Here is a 10,402-nt window from a genome sequence, read left to right as displayed (position 1 = left end):
GATTTTATTTAATTATTTCAATTTCTTTGTTAAATTTACCTGATAGGATTTTGAATCCCTTCTCTGTGTTAGCTTGAATTTCTTTGATTTTTCTCAAAATAGCTATTTTGATTTCTCTGTCTGAAAGGTCACATATCTCTGTCTCTCTGGGATTGGCACCTGCTATTTAGTTTATTTAGTGAGGTTGTATTTTCCAAAGTGATCTTGATGCTTGTGTACATTCATTGCTGTCTTGGCATCAAAGAGTTGGGTATTTATTGTTGTCTTCACAGTTTGGGCTTGTTTGTACACCTCCACCTTGAAAAGGCTTTCCAGGTATTTGAAGGGACTTGGGTGTTATAATCTAAGTTTTTGGTCACTGCAGCCATATCTACATTAAGGGCACCCCAAGCCCACTAACACTGTAGTTCTTGCAGACTCATAGAGGTACCACCTTGGTGGTCTTGAATAACATTCGGAAACATTATCTGGATTACCAGACAAAGACTCTTGCTCTCTTCCCTTATTTTCTCCCAAACAAACAGAGTCTCTCCCTCTGTGCTGACCTTCCTGAAGCTAGATGAGGGGTGACATAAGCACCGCTGTGGCCACCAGTACTGGGACTGGGCTGGGTCAAACCTGAAGCGAGCATAGTACTGAGTCTTACCTACGGCCTGCTGTAACCACTACCTGGCTGCCTCCTATATTTGCTGAAGTCTCCAGGGCTCTGCAATCAACAAGCAGTGAAGCCAGACAGTCTTGTTTCCTTCCCTTCAGGGTGGCAAGTTCCCCTGAGCTCCAGGTGAGTCTAGAGATGATGTCCAGGACCCAGAGACTAGATTCAGAAACCTTAGAAATATACCTGGTGGCTCTATTCTACTGCAGCTACACTGGCACTGAAACCACAAGATTAAGTCTTTTCCACTCTTCCCTCCCTTTTCCCCAGGCAGAGGAGCCTCCCCCTGTGTCCACTACCACCACATGCCCACAGGGAGTACTGCCAGAGTACCGCCAATGTTCCCTTAATGCACAAGGGCTCTTTAGTCAGCTTATGGTGAATGCTACCAGTCCTGGGACTCACCCTTTAGGGCACTGGACTCCCCTCTAGCCCAGGGCAGGTCCATCCCTGGGCTAGATATACACAAGCCTGGAAATTGGGACAAACCAAGGCCTGGAAATTGGGACCCCACAAGCCCACTTAGTGCTCTTCCTTCCTGTAGTCAAGCTGGTACCTAAGCTGCAAGACAAAGTACCCTGTATACTTCCCTCTCCTTTTCTCAGGCAGAAGAAGTTTCTTGCTGTAGCCATCACAGCTGTGAATAGGCTGGGTCACACCTGAAGCCAGCCCCTCTCAGAGTCTTACCCAAGGCCCACAGCATGTACTACTTGGTTACCACTACTGATTATTCAGGCCCCAAGAGCTCTTTAGTCAGCAGATGATGAATCTTGCCAGGACTGAGTCCTTCCTTTCAAGGCAGTGGGTTCCCTTCTGGACCAGGGTATGTCTAGAAATGTTGTCCAGGAGCTAGGGCCTGGAAAGGGGGCCTGACGACTGATACCCAGTACCCAATCCTGCTGTGGCTGAGCTGGTATCCAAGTTGCAAGGCAAAGTCCTCTTTACTTTTCCCTGTTTTTTCCTCAAACAGAAGGAAGGGGTCTCTTTTGGACCTGCAAACTGTGCTACCTGGGATTGGGGCAGGGGTGATGCAAGCACTCCCTTAGCTGCACCAACTGCTCTCTGACTTGGTCATGTGTCCCTTAAATCCACTGGCTCCAATCCCAGCATATCTCCACAATTTACCTAGAAGATGTAGTCTTTTTGGCCTAGACAGCCTATCAAGTTTATTTAGGATCGCAGAGCACTTTAGCCTGCGATTGCGAGGCTAACCAAGACTCAGTTCCAACTGCTGGGATGGGTGAATACCCTCTTGCTAGGGCTCTTTAAAATGCTCCCTCTGTGGGCACAGGCTGAGTTCTGCCACATGTTGGCAGCACTGAGTTCCAGTGTAAAGTCCTCCAGTTGCTGTGCTTTCCCTCCCCTAAGTGCACGATTCTCTATGCCATGTGGCCACTGCTGGTGGATGGGGAAGGGGTGGTGTCAGCAATTCGGGACTGTCTTTTCTATCCACTTCAGCGACTCTTTCAGTGTTGTGAAGGTAAAATCAGTTACTGTGAACATCCACTTCATTTTTGGTTCTTATGAAAGTGCTTTTTTGTGTAGATAGTTGTAAAATTTGGTATTCCTGCAGGAAGGAAGATCGGTGGAGGCTTCTACTTGCCATCTTGCTCCACCTGCTCACAGATAGTATTTTTGTTTTTTCAGGAGGAGAAGGCTTCCACAGGCAGTTCTTAAAAATAAAAACAAATCATTATTTCTTCCCCCCTCAACCCCCACCCCCACACTTTTTCTGGAGTCTAAAATTTGCTTCTTTGGGTACCAAAGTTTTTGCTCTTCCTTGATTATTACACACTCTGTGCGTCTCATCTCACTAACTATAACCTCATGTTTTTTTCCCAATTATTCCTACTTTCACTCAGAGCTTTTGTCAAGAGGATTTGGGTGTAAGAGGGAGAAAAATACTTTCATAGAAAAGCATTTTTATACAACTTAACCAGGATTAAGTCTGATATCTCCTAGGCTCCCTTAAGCCAGGCTGTAGGAAAAAGAATACTGGAAGAAGAACAATGCAAGAAGCCAGGTCAAAGCAAAATTCTGAATGTTCAAAATTTTCAAAATAGATTTGTATAACTTCCCACACCTTTTGTTCCAATCATATTCAGTAGCAGCCTAATAAAGATAATCCCATTATGAGGACACCCCATTATAATCACATTGTGAGGACAACAATCAAACTACTGAGGAGTATATAACAGGAAAAAGTAAGATTAATAGAGTCATGTGATCAGCTCATTGTTGAGTAACTTCTGCCATTAAAGGTACAAATTGTCAGACTGCAAATAGTCTAGAAAGCCAAACACAAAAATTCAATAGCAATAATGTATCTTCAAGAGGTGATTGAAAGTCTGATGATTTTCAGTCAGTGAAAAATGGGAACAGATGGGAGAGGTAGGGAAGGACTCCAAGCCATGTGTCCTTCCCCACCTGAAGCTTTCAGCAGGAATCATAAATCTGGCAGGCAGTATCCTCTGAAATCTGTGCAGTGTTTGCTCTTGATTGGATATTTTCCTCACATACATGTGCTGATGAGACTCACTTGCAAGGCAGACTCTCTGCAGATCTCTGGAGTTCTTTGACTGTCTCCTCTCTGGTGGCCTTCTCTGTGTGCTCTAGCTACCTTGACTTCCGTGGACTCTCAAGTCCATCTCCTCAACTTAGGGAGACCAACAGGCTATTCCTGGGTTTGTCTTCCTTGCTTCTTGGCCTAGAAACTTCCTACAAGAAAAAGCTGGGTCAATTTTAAAGTTTTCTGTCTTCTGAGGATCACTGTCCTTCAATGTTTGACATGCAATATGTTGAGGGCTGCTGTTTCATGTATTTTATATAGTGTTTTAGTTGGGAGAGTGAATCCAGTCCTCAATACTTCATTTTGATCCAAATCAAAGCTCTCAGTTTAATTGTTTTCTGCTTCGAAATGAATACTTCTTTCCTTCTGGTAGTCCTTTAGTGTGTGGAGTTGAACCAGTCTAATTAGGAGGTGGGTGAGGTGTGGAATTTATTGTTGTCATGCTTCTCTCACTGCACATCAGGCTTCAGATTGCTCTGTGCTTAGGCTGGGGGCTGGCTTACTAGAGGATTTATTTCAGCGTCTACTCCAGCCTCAAACTTTAGGTCTTCTCTTTTTGGTGTTCCTTAGAAAAGGCCACACCCCCAAGCTCTTGCCCCTCTCCCAGCAGACCGGGGTAGATTGCCCTTACCTGTTATTTGATGCTTTTTTTTTGTCGTTGAGACAGGGTTTTGCTCTGTCACCTAGGATGGAGTGCAGTGGCATCACGGCTAACTGCAGCCTCAACCACTCATGCTCAATTAATTCCCCCACCTCAGCCTTTCGGGTAGCTGGGACCACAGACACATGTCATCATGCCTGGCTAATTTTTGTATTTTTTTTTCTATAGAGACAGGGTTTTACCACATTGCCCAGGCTGGTCTTGAACTCTTGAGCTCAAGGATCTGCCCACCTCCCAAAGTGCTGGGACTACAGGCATGAGCCACCACACATGGCTGACAGGTGGCATTCTCTATTCTAATTAAGACTATCTCAGGCAATGTGCCCCTGAGTCTCAGGGTGGGGACTTTCCAGTGATCCAGTTTTCTTCCAGCTGTTGGTATGAGCCCAGTAAATGTTCTGTTTCCCTACAGGGTAATTGTTTTTTCTTTTTCTTTCTCTTTCTTGCAATGGGGCTTCACCAGGGCTCTGAAGGGTGACTGAGTTCCATGCCCTTTTTCCAGCAGCTGAAGATGTGTTTCATAGAGATACAGGGAAGAGGGATCCATTGGAGGTCTTCTTTCCTTTTCTACAGCAGCTTCTGTTCTCTCCTTCCCGCAACCTTCTCCACCACTCTCCCGCTCCACCCCATCTGCTCCATAAGAGATGCTTTCTCAGCACTGTCACTGCCTCCAAGAAAAGGAAGAACAGGCTGGGTGTGGTGGCTCATGCCTGTAATCCCAGCACTTTGGGAGGCAGATCACGAGGTCAAGAGATTGAGATCATCCTGGCCAACTTGGTGAAACCCCGTCTCTACTAAAAATACAAAAATTAGCTGGGCGTGGTGGCACACGCCTGTAGTCCCAGCTACTCGGGAGGCTGAGGCAAGAGAATCACTTGAACCCCGGAGGTGGAGGTTGCAGTGAGCCAAGATCGCGCCACTGCACTCCAGTCTGGGCGACAAGAGCAAAATACTCAGTTTCGGGGGGAAAAAAAAAAAGGAAAGGAAAAACAACACAGCCTGGATGACAGTACATTTGTTTACAGAAGCATTTACTAAATATTTTAAGTCCATTGTTGAGACATATTGCTCAGATAGAAAGATTTCTTACAAAATATTACTGCTCATTGACAACGCAGCTGGTAATCTAAGAGCGCTTATAAAGATATACAAAGAGATTAATGTTGTTTTCATGCCTGCTAAAACAGCATCCATTCTTTAGCTCATAGATCAAGGAGTAATTTTGACTTTCGAGTCTTATTATTTAAGAGACACATTTCAGGCTGGGCGCAGTGGCTCACGCCTGTAATCCCAGCACTTTGGGAGGCCTAGGCGGGTGGATCACCTGAGGTCAGGAGTTCAAGACCAGCCTGGCCAACATGGTGAAACCTCATCTCTACTAAAAATACAATAATTAGCTGGGCAAGGTGGCGGGGGCCTGTAATCCCAGCTGCTGAGGAGGTTGAGGCAGGATAATCACTTGAACCTGGCAGGTGGAGGTTTCAGTGAGCCGAGATTGTGCCACTGCATTCTAGCCTGGGCAACAAGAGTGAAACTCAGTCTCAGAAAAAAAAAAATACATTTCATAAGACTATAGCTGCCATCGAGAGTGATTCCTCTGATGGATCTGGGCAAAGTAAATTGAAAACCTTCTGGAAAGGATTAACTATTCTAGATACCATTTATATATGTGATTTATAGGAGGAGGTCAAAATATCAACATCAACAAGAGTTTGGAAAAAGTTGACTCCAACCCTCATGGGTGAGTTTTAGGGTTTGGGACTTCAGCGAAGGAAGTCATTGAAGATGTGGAGGAAATAGCAAGAGTCAGATTAATTCTAGACTTAATTCTAATTGTAATTCAAATCTTAGTTAGAATTAGATATGGAGCCTGAAGATGGGACTGAATTGCTGCAATCTCATGATAAAACTTGAACAGATGAGGAGTTGCTTCTTATGGATAGGCAAAGATAGTAGTTTTTTGAGATGGAATCTACTCCTGGTGAAGATGCTGTGCACATTGTTGAAATGACAACAAAGGATTTAGAATATTACATAAACTTAGCTAATAAAGCCATGTCAGAGTTTAAGAGGATTGACTGATTTCAAAATAAGTCCCACTGTGGTTAAAATACTATCAAACAACATCACATGCCATAGGGAAATCTTTCATGAAATAATCAATATGGCAAACTTCATTGCTGTCTTATTTTGAAAAATTGCCACGGATACCTTAACCTTCACTAACCAACATTTTGATCAGTCAGCAGCCATCGACATGGAGACAAGACCGCCCACCAGCAAGAAGATTACAACTCATTGAAAGCTCTGATAATTGTTATCACTTTTAAGCAATAAACTTTTTTGTTTCTTTGCTTTGTTTTTTGTGGAAACAAGGTCGGGGTCTTGCTTTGTTGTCCAGGTTGGTCTCGAACTCCTGGCTTCAAGTGATCCTCCTACCTTGGCCTCCCAAAGTGTTGAGATTATAGGTATAAGCCACTGCACCCAGCTGCAGTAAAGTATTTTTAAGTTAAGATATGTACTTTTAAAAGACATAATTTATTGCACTACAGTACAGTATAAACATAAATTTTATTTGCACTGGGAAGCCAAAACATTCATGTGACTTGCTTGTTGTGATATTTACTGTATTGCAGAGGTCTGGAACCAAACCTGCAATATCTCTGAGGTATGCCTGTGTTCTTCAGATATATCATTCTCTAGAGAACTTACATCATTTTCTGGCCTTCTCTAGTTCATTTTTTATAATCAAGTGCTTGTTTCTGAGGGACATACGAATAAATGCACGAATTGGCTTAAATCAGGGAAACTGAGACTTTTAGTACTGAGGACTATTCAAAATTCCTTCTTAAATGTATCTCATTCTCCTGAAGGTTTAGAAATTCTTTAAATATGACTCTCAAATCTGCATTTGGCCTGGTTCAAAATCTACTCTCCCTAAATTTAAATGGAGATTATACCTTTATTGTCACCAATACAAGTTCAGGTGGAAAGGGAGAAGACTTATGGAAGGCATCTACTCACAGGACATTCCCTATATGAATGTCATAGGAGATGCCCAAGGCCCATGACTCTAGGTGTGTTTCTGGGAATGGGGGAGCTGCAGACACTTAAGTCTGGTTTTGGAATATTGTCACTTCTAGCCCCCTTTCTTGGTCCTGTATGAAAAAATATGAGCAAGCAGAAAACCCACAGAATCATTTTGGAGAAATATTCAGTCCCAATAAATAATTGTCAGTATAAACTTATATGTATGAGTATCTCAACAAAACAGCTGGGTTCCTATCTAATGACCCATCAGACAAAAGAAAAAAGCAAAAATTATAGATATTATAGTAAGAATGTCATAAGGAAAAAGACACCAAATGATAATAATAAGAAGAAATCTTGGGTGAAACAGAGATTTTGTATGGAAAAATATTTCAAAAAGAAGGAGAACAGTAATAAAAATTGTCAGAGAGATACAGGTAGTTTTCTTGGTCTGCTTGAGCTACTGTAACAGAATATCATAGACTGGATGGCGTAGAAACAACAGAAATTTATCTTTCATTGTCCTGGAGGCTAAGAAGTCCAAGGTTAAGGTGACAGCAGATTCAGTGTCTGGTGAGGGCCTGCTTCCTGGTTCATAGACTGCTGTTTTTTTGCTGTGTTCTCCACGGCAGAAAAGGTGAGGGACCTCTCTGGGGCCTCTTTTGTAAGAGCACTAATTCCATTCATGAGGGCAGAGCCTCTCAAAGATCCCACCTCCAAATACCCTCAATTTAGAGATTTAGATTTTAAAATATAAATTTGCAGAGGGATGGGGAGTGGAACACAAACATCCAGTCTATAGCAATACAGCATGCACATATAAGCCTATAATTTTATGAAAAAGGAATAATCTCTGAACAAGAAAAAAACTCTTAGAAATTAGAATTTTGATGGAAAAATAACTAATTTAATAGATTGGTTTAAAATATGTAATAAAATCTTCCAGAAAGCAGAAAAAAGAAAGAAGCAAGGAGATTAACAAATTATAAAGATAAGAAGTCAACAGAATCAATATATTATTATCAAATTGACAAATTAATTGGAATACTGGAAATATCTATCTATATCTATGTCTCTGTATGTCCCCAGAATTAAAGGACGTAAGTATCCAGTTTGAAAGGGTCCATCATGTGCCCAGTGCAATTAATAAAAAAGGATATGCAACAAAGCACATTTCCATCAAATTCTACTATATTGGGGAAAGAGAAAATTAAAGGAGCCTCGGAGAGAATGGAGAAACATTTTCTGAATAAAAGAATGAGAATTAGAATGATGTTAGTCTTCATTGTAACGTAGGGTTTCCAGACTTAGTAAATAAAAATACAGGACACCCAGTTAAATTTGAATTTCATATGATTGAGTAATGATTTAGTGTAAGGTTATGTCAAATATTACATGAGATATACTTATAGTGAGAAATATTCATTTTTCATCTGATTCAAATTTAACCGAGCAGTCATCCTTACCAGCAATCCTGCAGTAGCAGCACTGGATCTAACTCTCCCGTATGATTATGAAAGTGGACTTTCTTACCTTTTTGCTCCTCTAAGAAATAAGAAAAAAAAACACAGAGGAATAAAAACAGGACAACAGCAGTAAAAACAAAATACCAGGTCTGGTATCTTTAGCGATGTAAGTGACCGAAAATCTCTACAGAATCCAAAGACTTTTAAAAGTTGCTGTTAGAAGTTAAATTGGGCAAAAATGCAAAGAGAATGTCAAGGTACTTCATGAATGGTAGATCTCAGACAGCATCAATAAAAGTATACTTCCTGAAAATGAAATCACCTTTGCAAAAGTTGTAACAGTGAGAAGATTTTGACAGTGGAGGGGATCTGACCTAACCAACTCCATTTTGCTTCTAACCTCCAAGCTGCCCTTGCTCATTCCAGACCAAAGTTCAAGAAAAATATTTCAAGACGCATGTCTTCCATCTACCCTGCCAGCTACTTAAGTGTTCTTTTGGTTTATACCAAACTCCCAGAAGGGTATGAACCTTGCAGATATTTGCTTGCCCCTTGTAAAATTACTTGCATTGCGGGTAAACCTAGCGGTATGCCCTTGAGTTTTTATTGAAAATCATTGTAAGAAGAGATTTATGTGAATTAAGATATGCTTAAACCCACCATTTGACAGATACCTGATAGACATTGCCTCATTCAAATCTAAACTTTGTGAGTAAGTGGTATCATCCCTATTTTATAATTAACTAAACTAAGACAAATAAAATGGTATTTTGTCCAAAGGTATGGTGTTTGGACATGTCAGAAACAGAAGTAAAACCCAAGTCTATGCTATTTTTAGTCTAGAACAATAGTCAACATCTTCTACATTTGCTGCAAAACAAATATGATTGTCCATTGTAAAAGTTTACATGATATTCCTTGTTAAAATTTCCTCCAGAATTTAATGCAATAAAACCTTTGTTTCGCTGAGCAACTGCTCGCATCTTTGTTTCTTTAATAAAATATGCAATTTGCCCGGGTGCGGTGGCTCACGCCTGTAATCCCAGCACTTTGGGAGACCGAGGCGGGTGGATTGCTTGAGGTCAGGAGTTTGAGACCAGCCTGTCCAACATGGGGAAACCTGTCTCTACTAAAAATACCCAAGTTAGCTGGGTGTGGTGGCAGGCATCTGTAATCCCAGCTACTGGGGAGGCTGAGGCAGGAGAATTGCTTGAACCCGAAAGGCAGAGGTTGCAGTGAGCTGAGATCGCGCCACTGCACTCCAGCCTGTGTGACAGAGTGAGACTCCGTCTCAAAAAATAAAAATAAAAATAAACTATGTAACTTACAACTTTTACCTCAGAAACTAAAATTCGACTCAGTCACAACATCTACATTAACCCGTATAGTAGTTCCTTTGCAAACTGCTGCCAATATTTCTTCTTTTGGAAATCAATGGTATATAAATAAACAAGTATAAATACACACTCATGCAGACATGAACACAGTCAGTCAAACTGTATCAGAGGAACTGATATACACATAATACTACTTAATACTAGTGAAAAAGAGGTAAGTGCCAAAAGATAGGTTCAGATACATTGTTGCAATATTAAAGATGGGAAGAGGTGAACTTGGTTTCTCAAGTCGCCCACTTGGCCCTCTTCCAAGTTGTACTTTCCTTCTTTTCTTTCCTTTCCTTCCTGTTCTAAATAAAGCTTTTTAATAAACTTGCACTCCTGCTCTGAAACTTGCCTTGGTCTCTCCTTCTACTTTATGCCCTTCAGTTGAATTCTTTCTCCTGAGGAGGCAAAAATGAGGTTGCTGCAGACCCCTATGGATTCGCCGGTAGCAACTCTGAAGACTCCTGTGTATACAAGTTAAATAAATTTGTATGCTTTTTTCTACTGTTGATTAATCTGCCTGACGTTAGTGATGTAACTGCCCAAAGAGTTCACCTTGCCTGCTGCCTAGACAGAGCTGATTTATCAAGACAGGGGAATTGCAATGGCCAAAGAGTAGTTCACGGAGATCCTGCTGTG

This window comes from Pongo pygmaeus, chromosome 5 (assembly GCF_028885625.2).
Source record: "Pongo pygmaeus isolate AG05252 chromosome 5, NHGRI_mPonPyg2-v2.0_pri, whole genome shotgun sequence".
Classification (NCBI taxonomy): domain Eukaryota; kingdom Metazoa; phylum Chordata; class Mammalia; order Primates; family Hominidae; genus Pongo; species Pongo pygmaeus.
The sequence above is the reverse complement of the archived record's forward strand: the minus strand, read 5'-3'. Positions refer to the sequence as shown.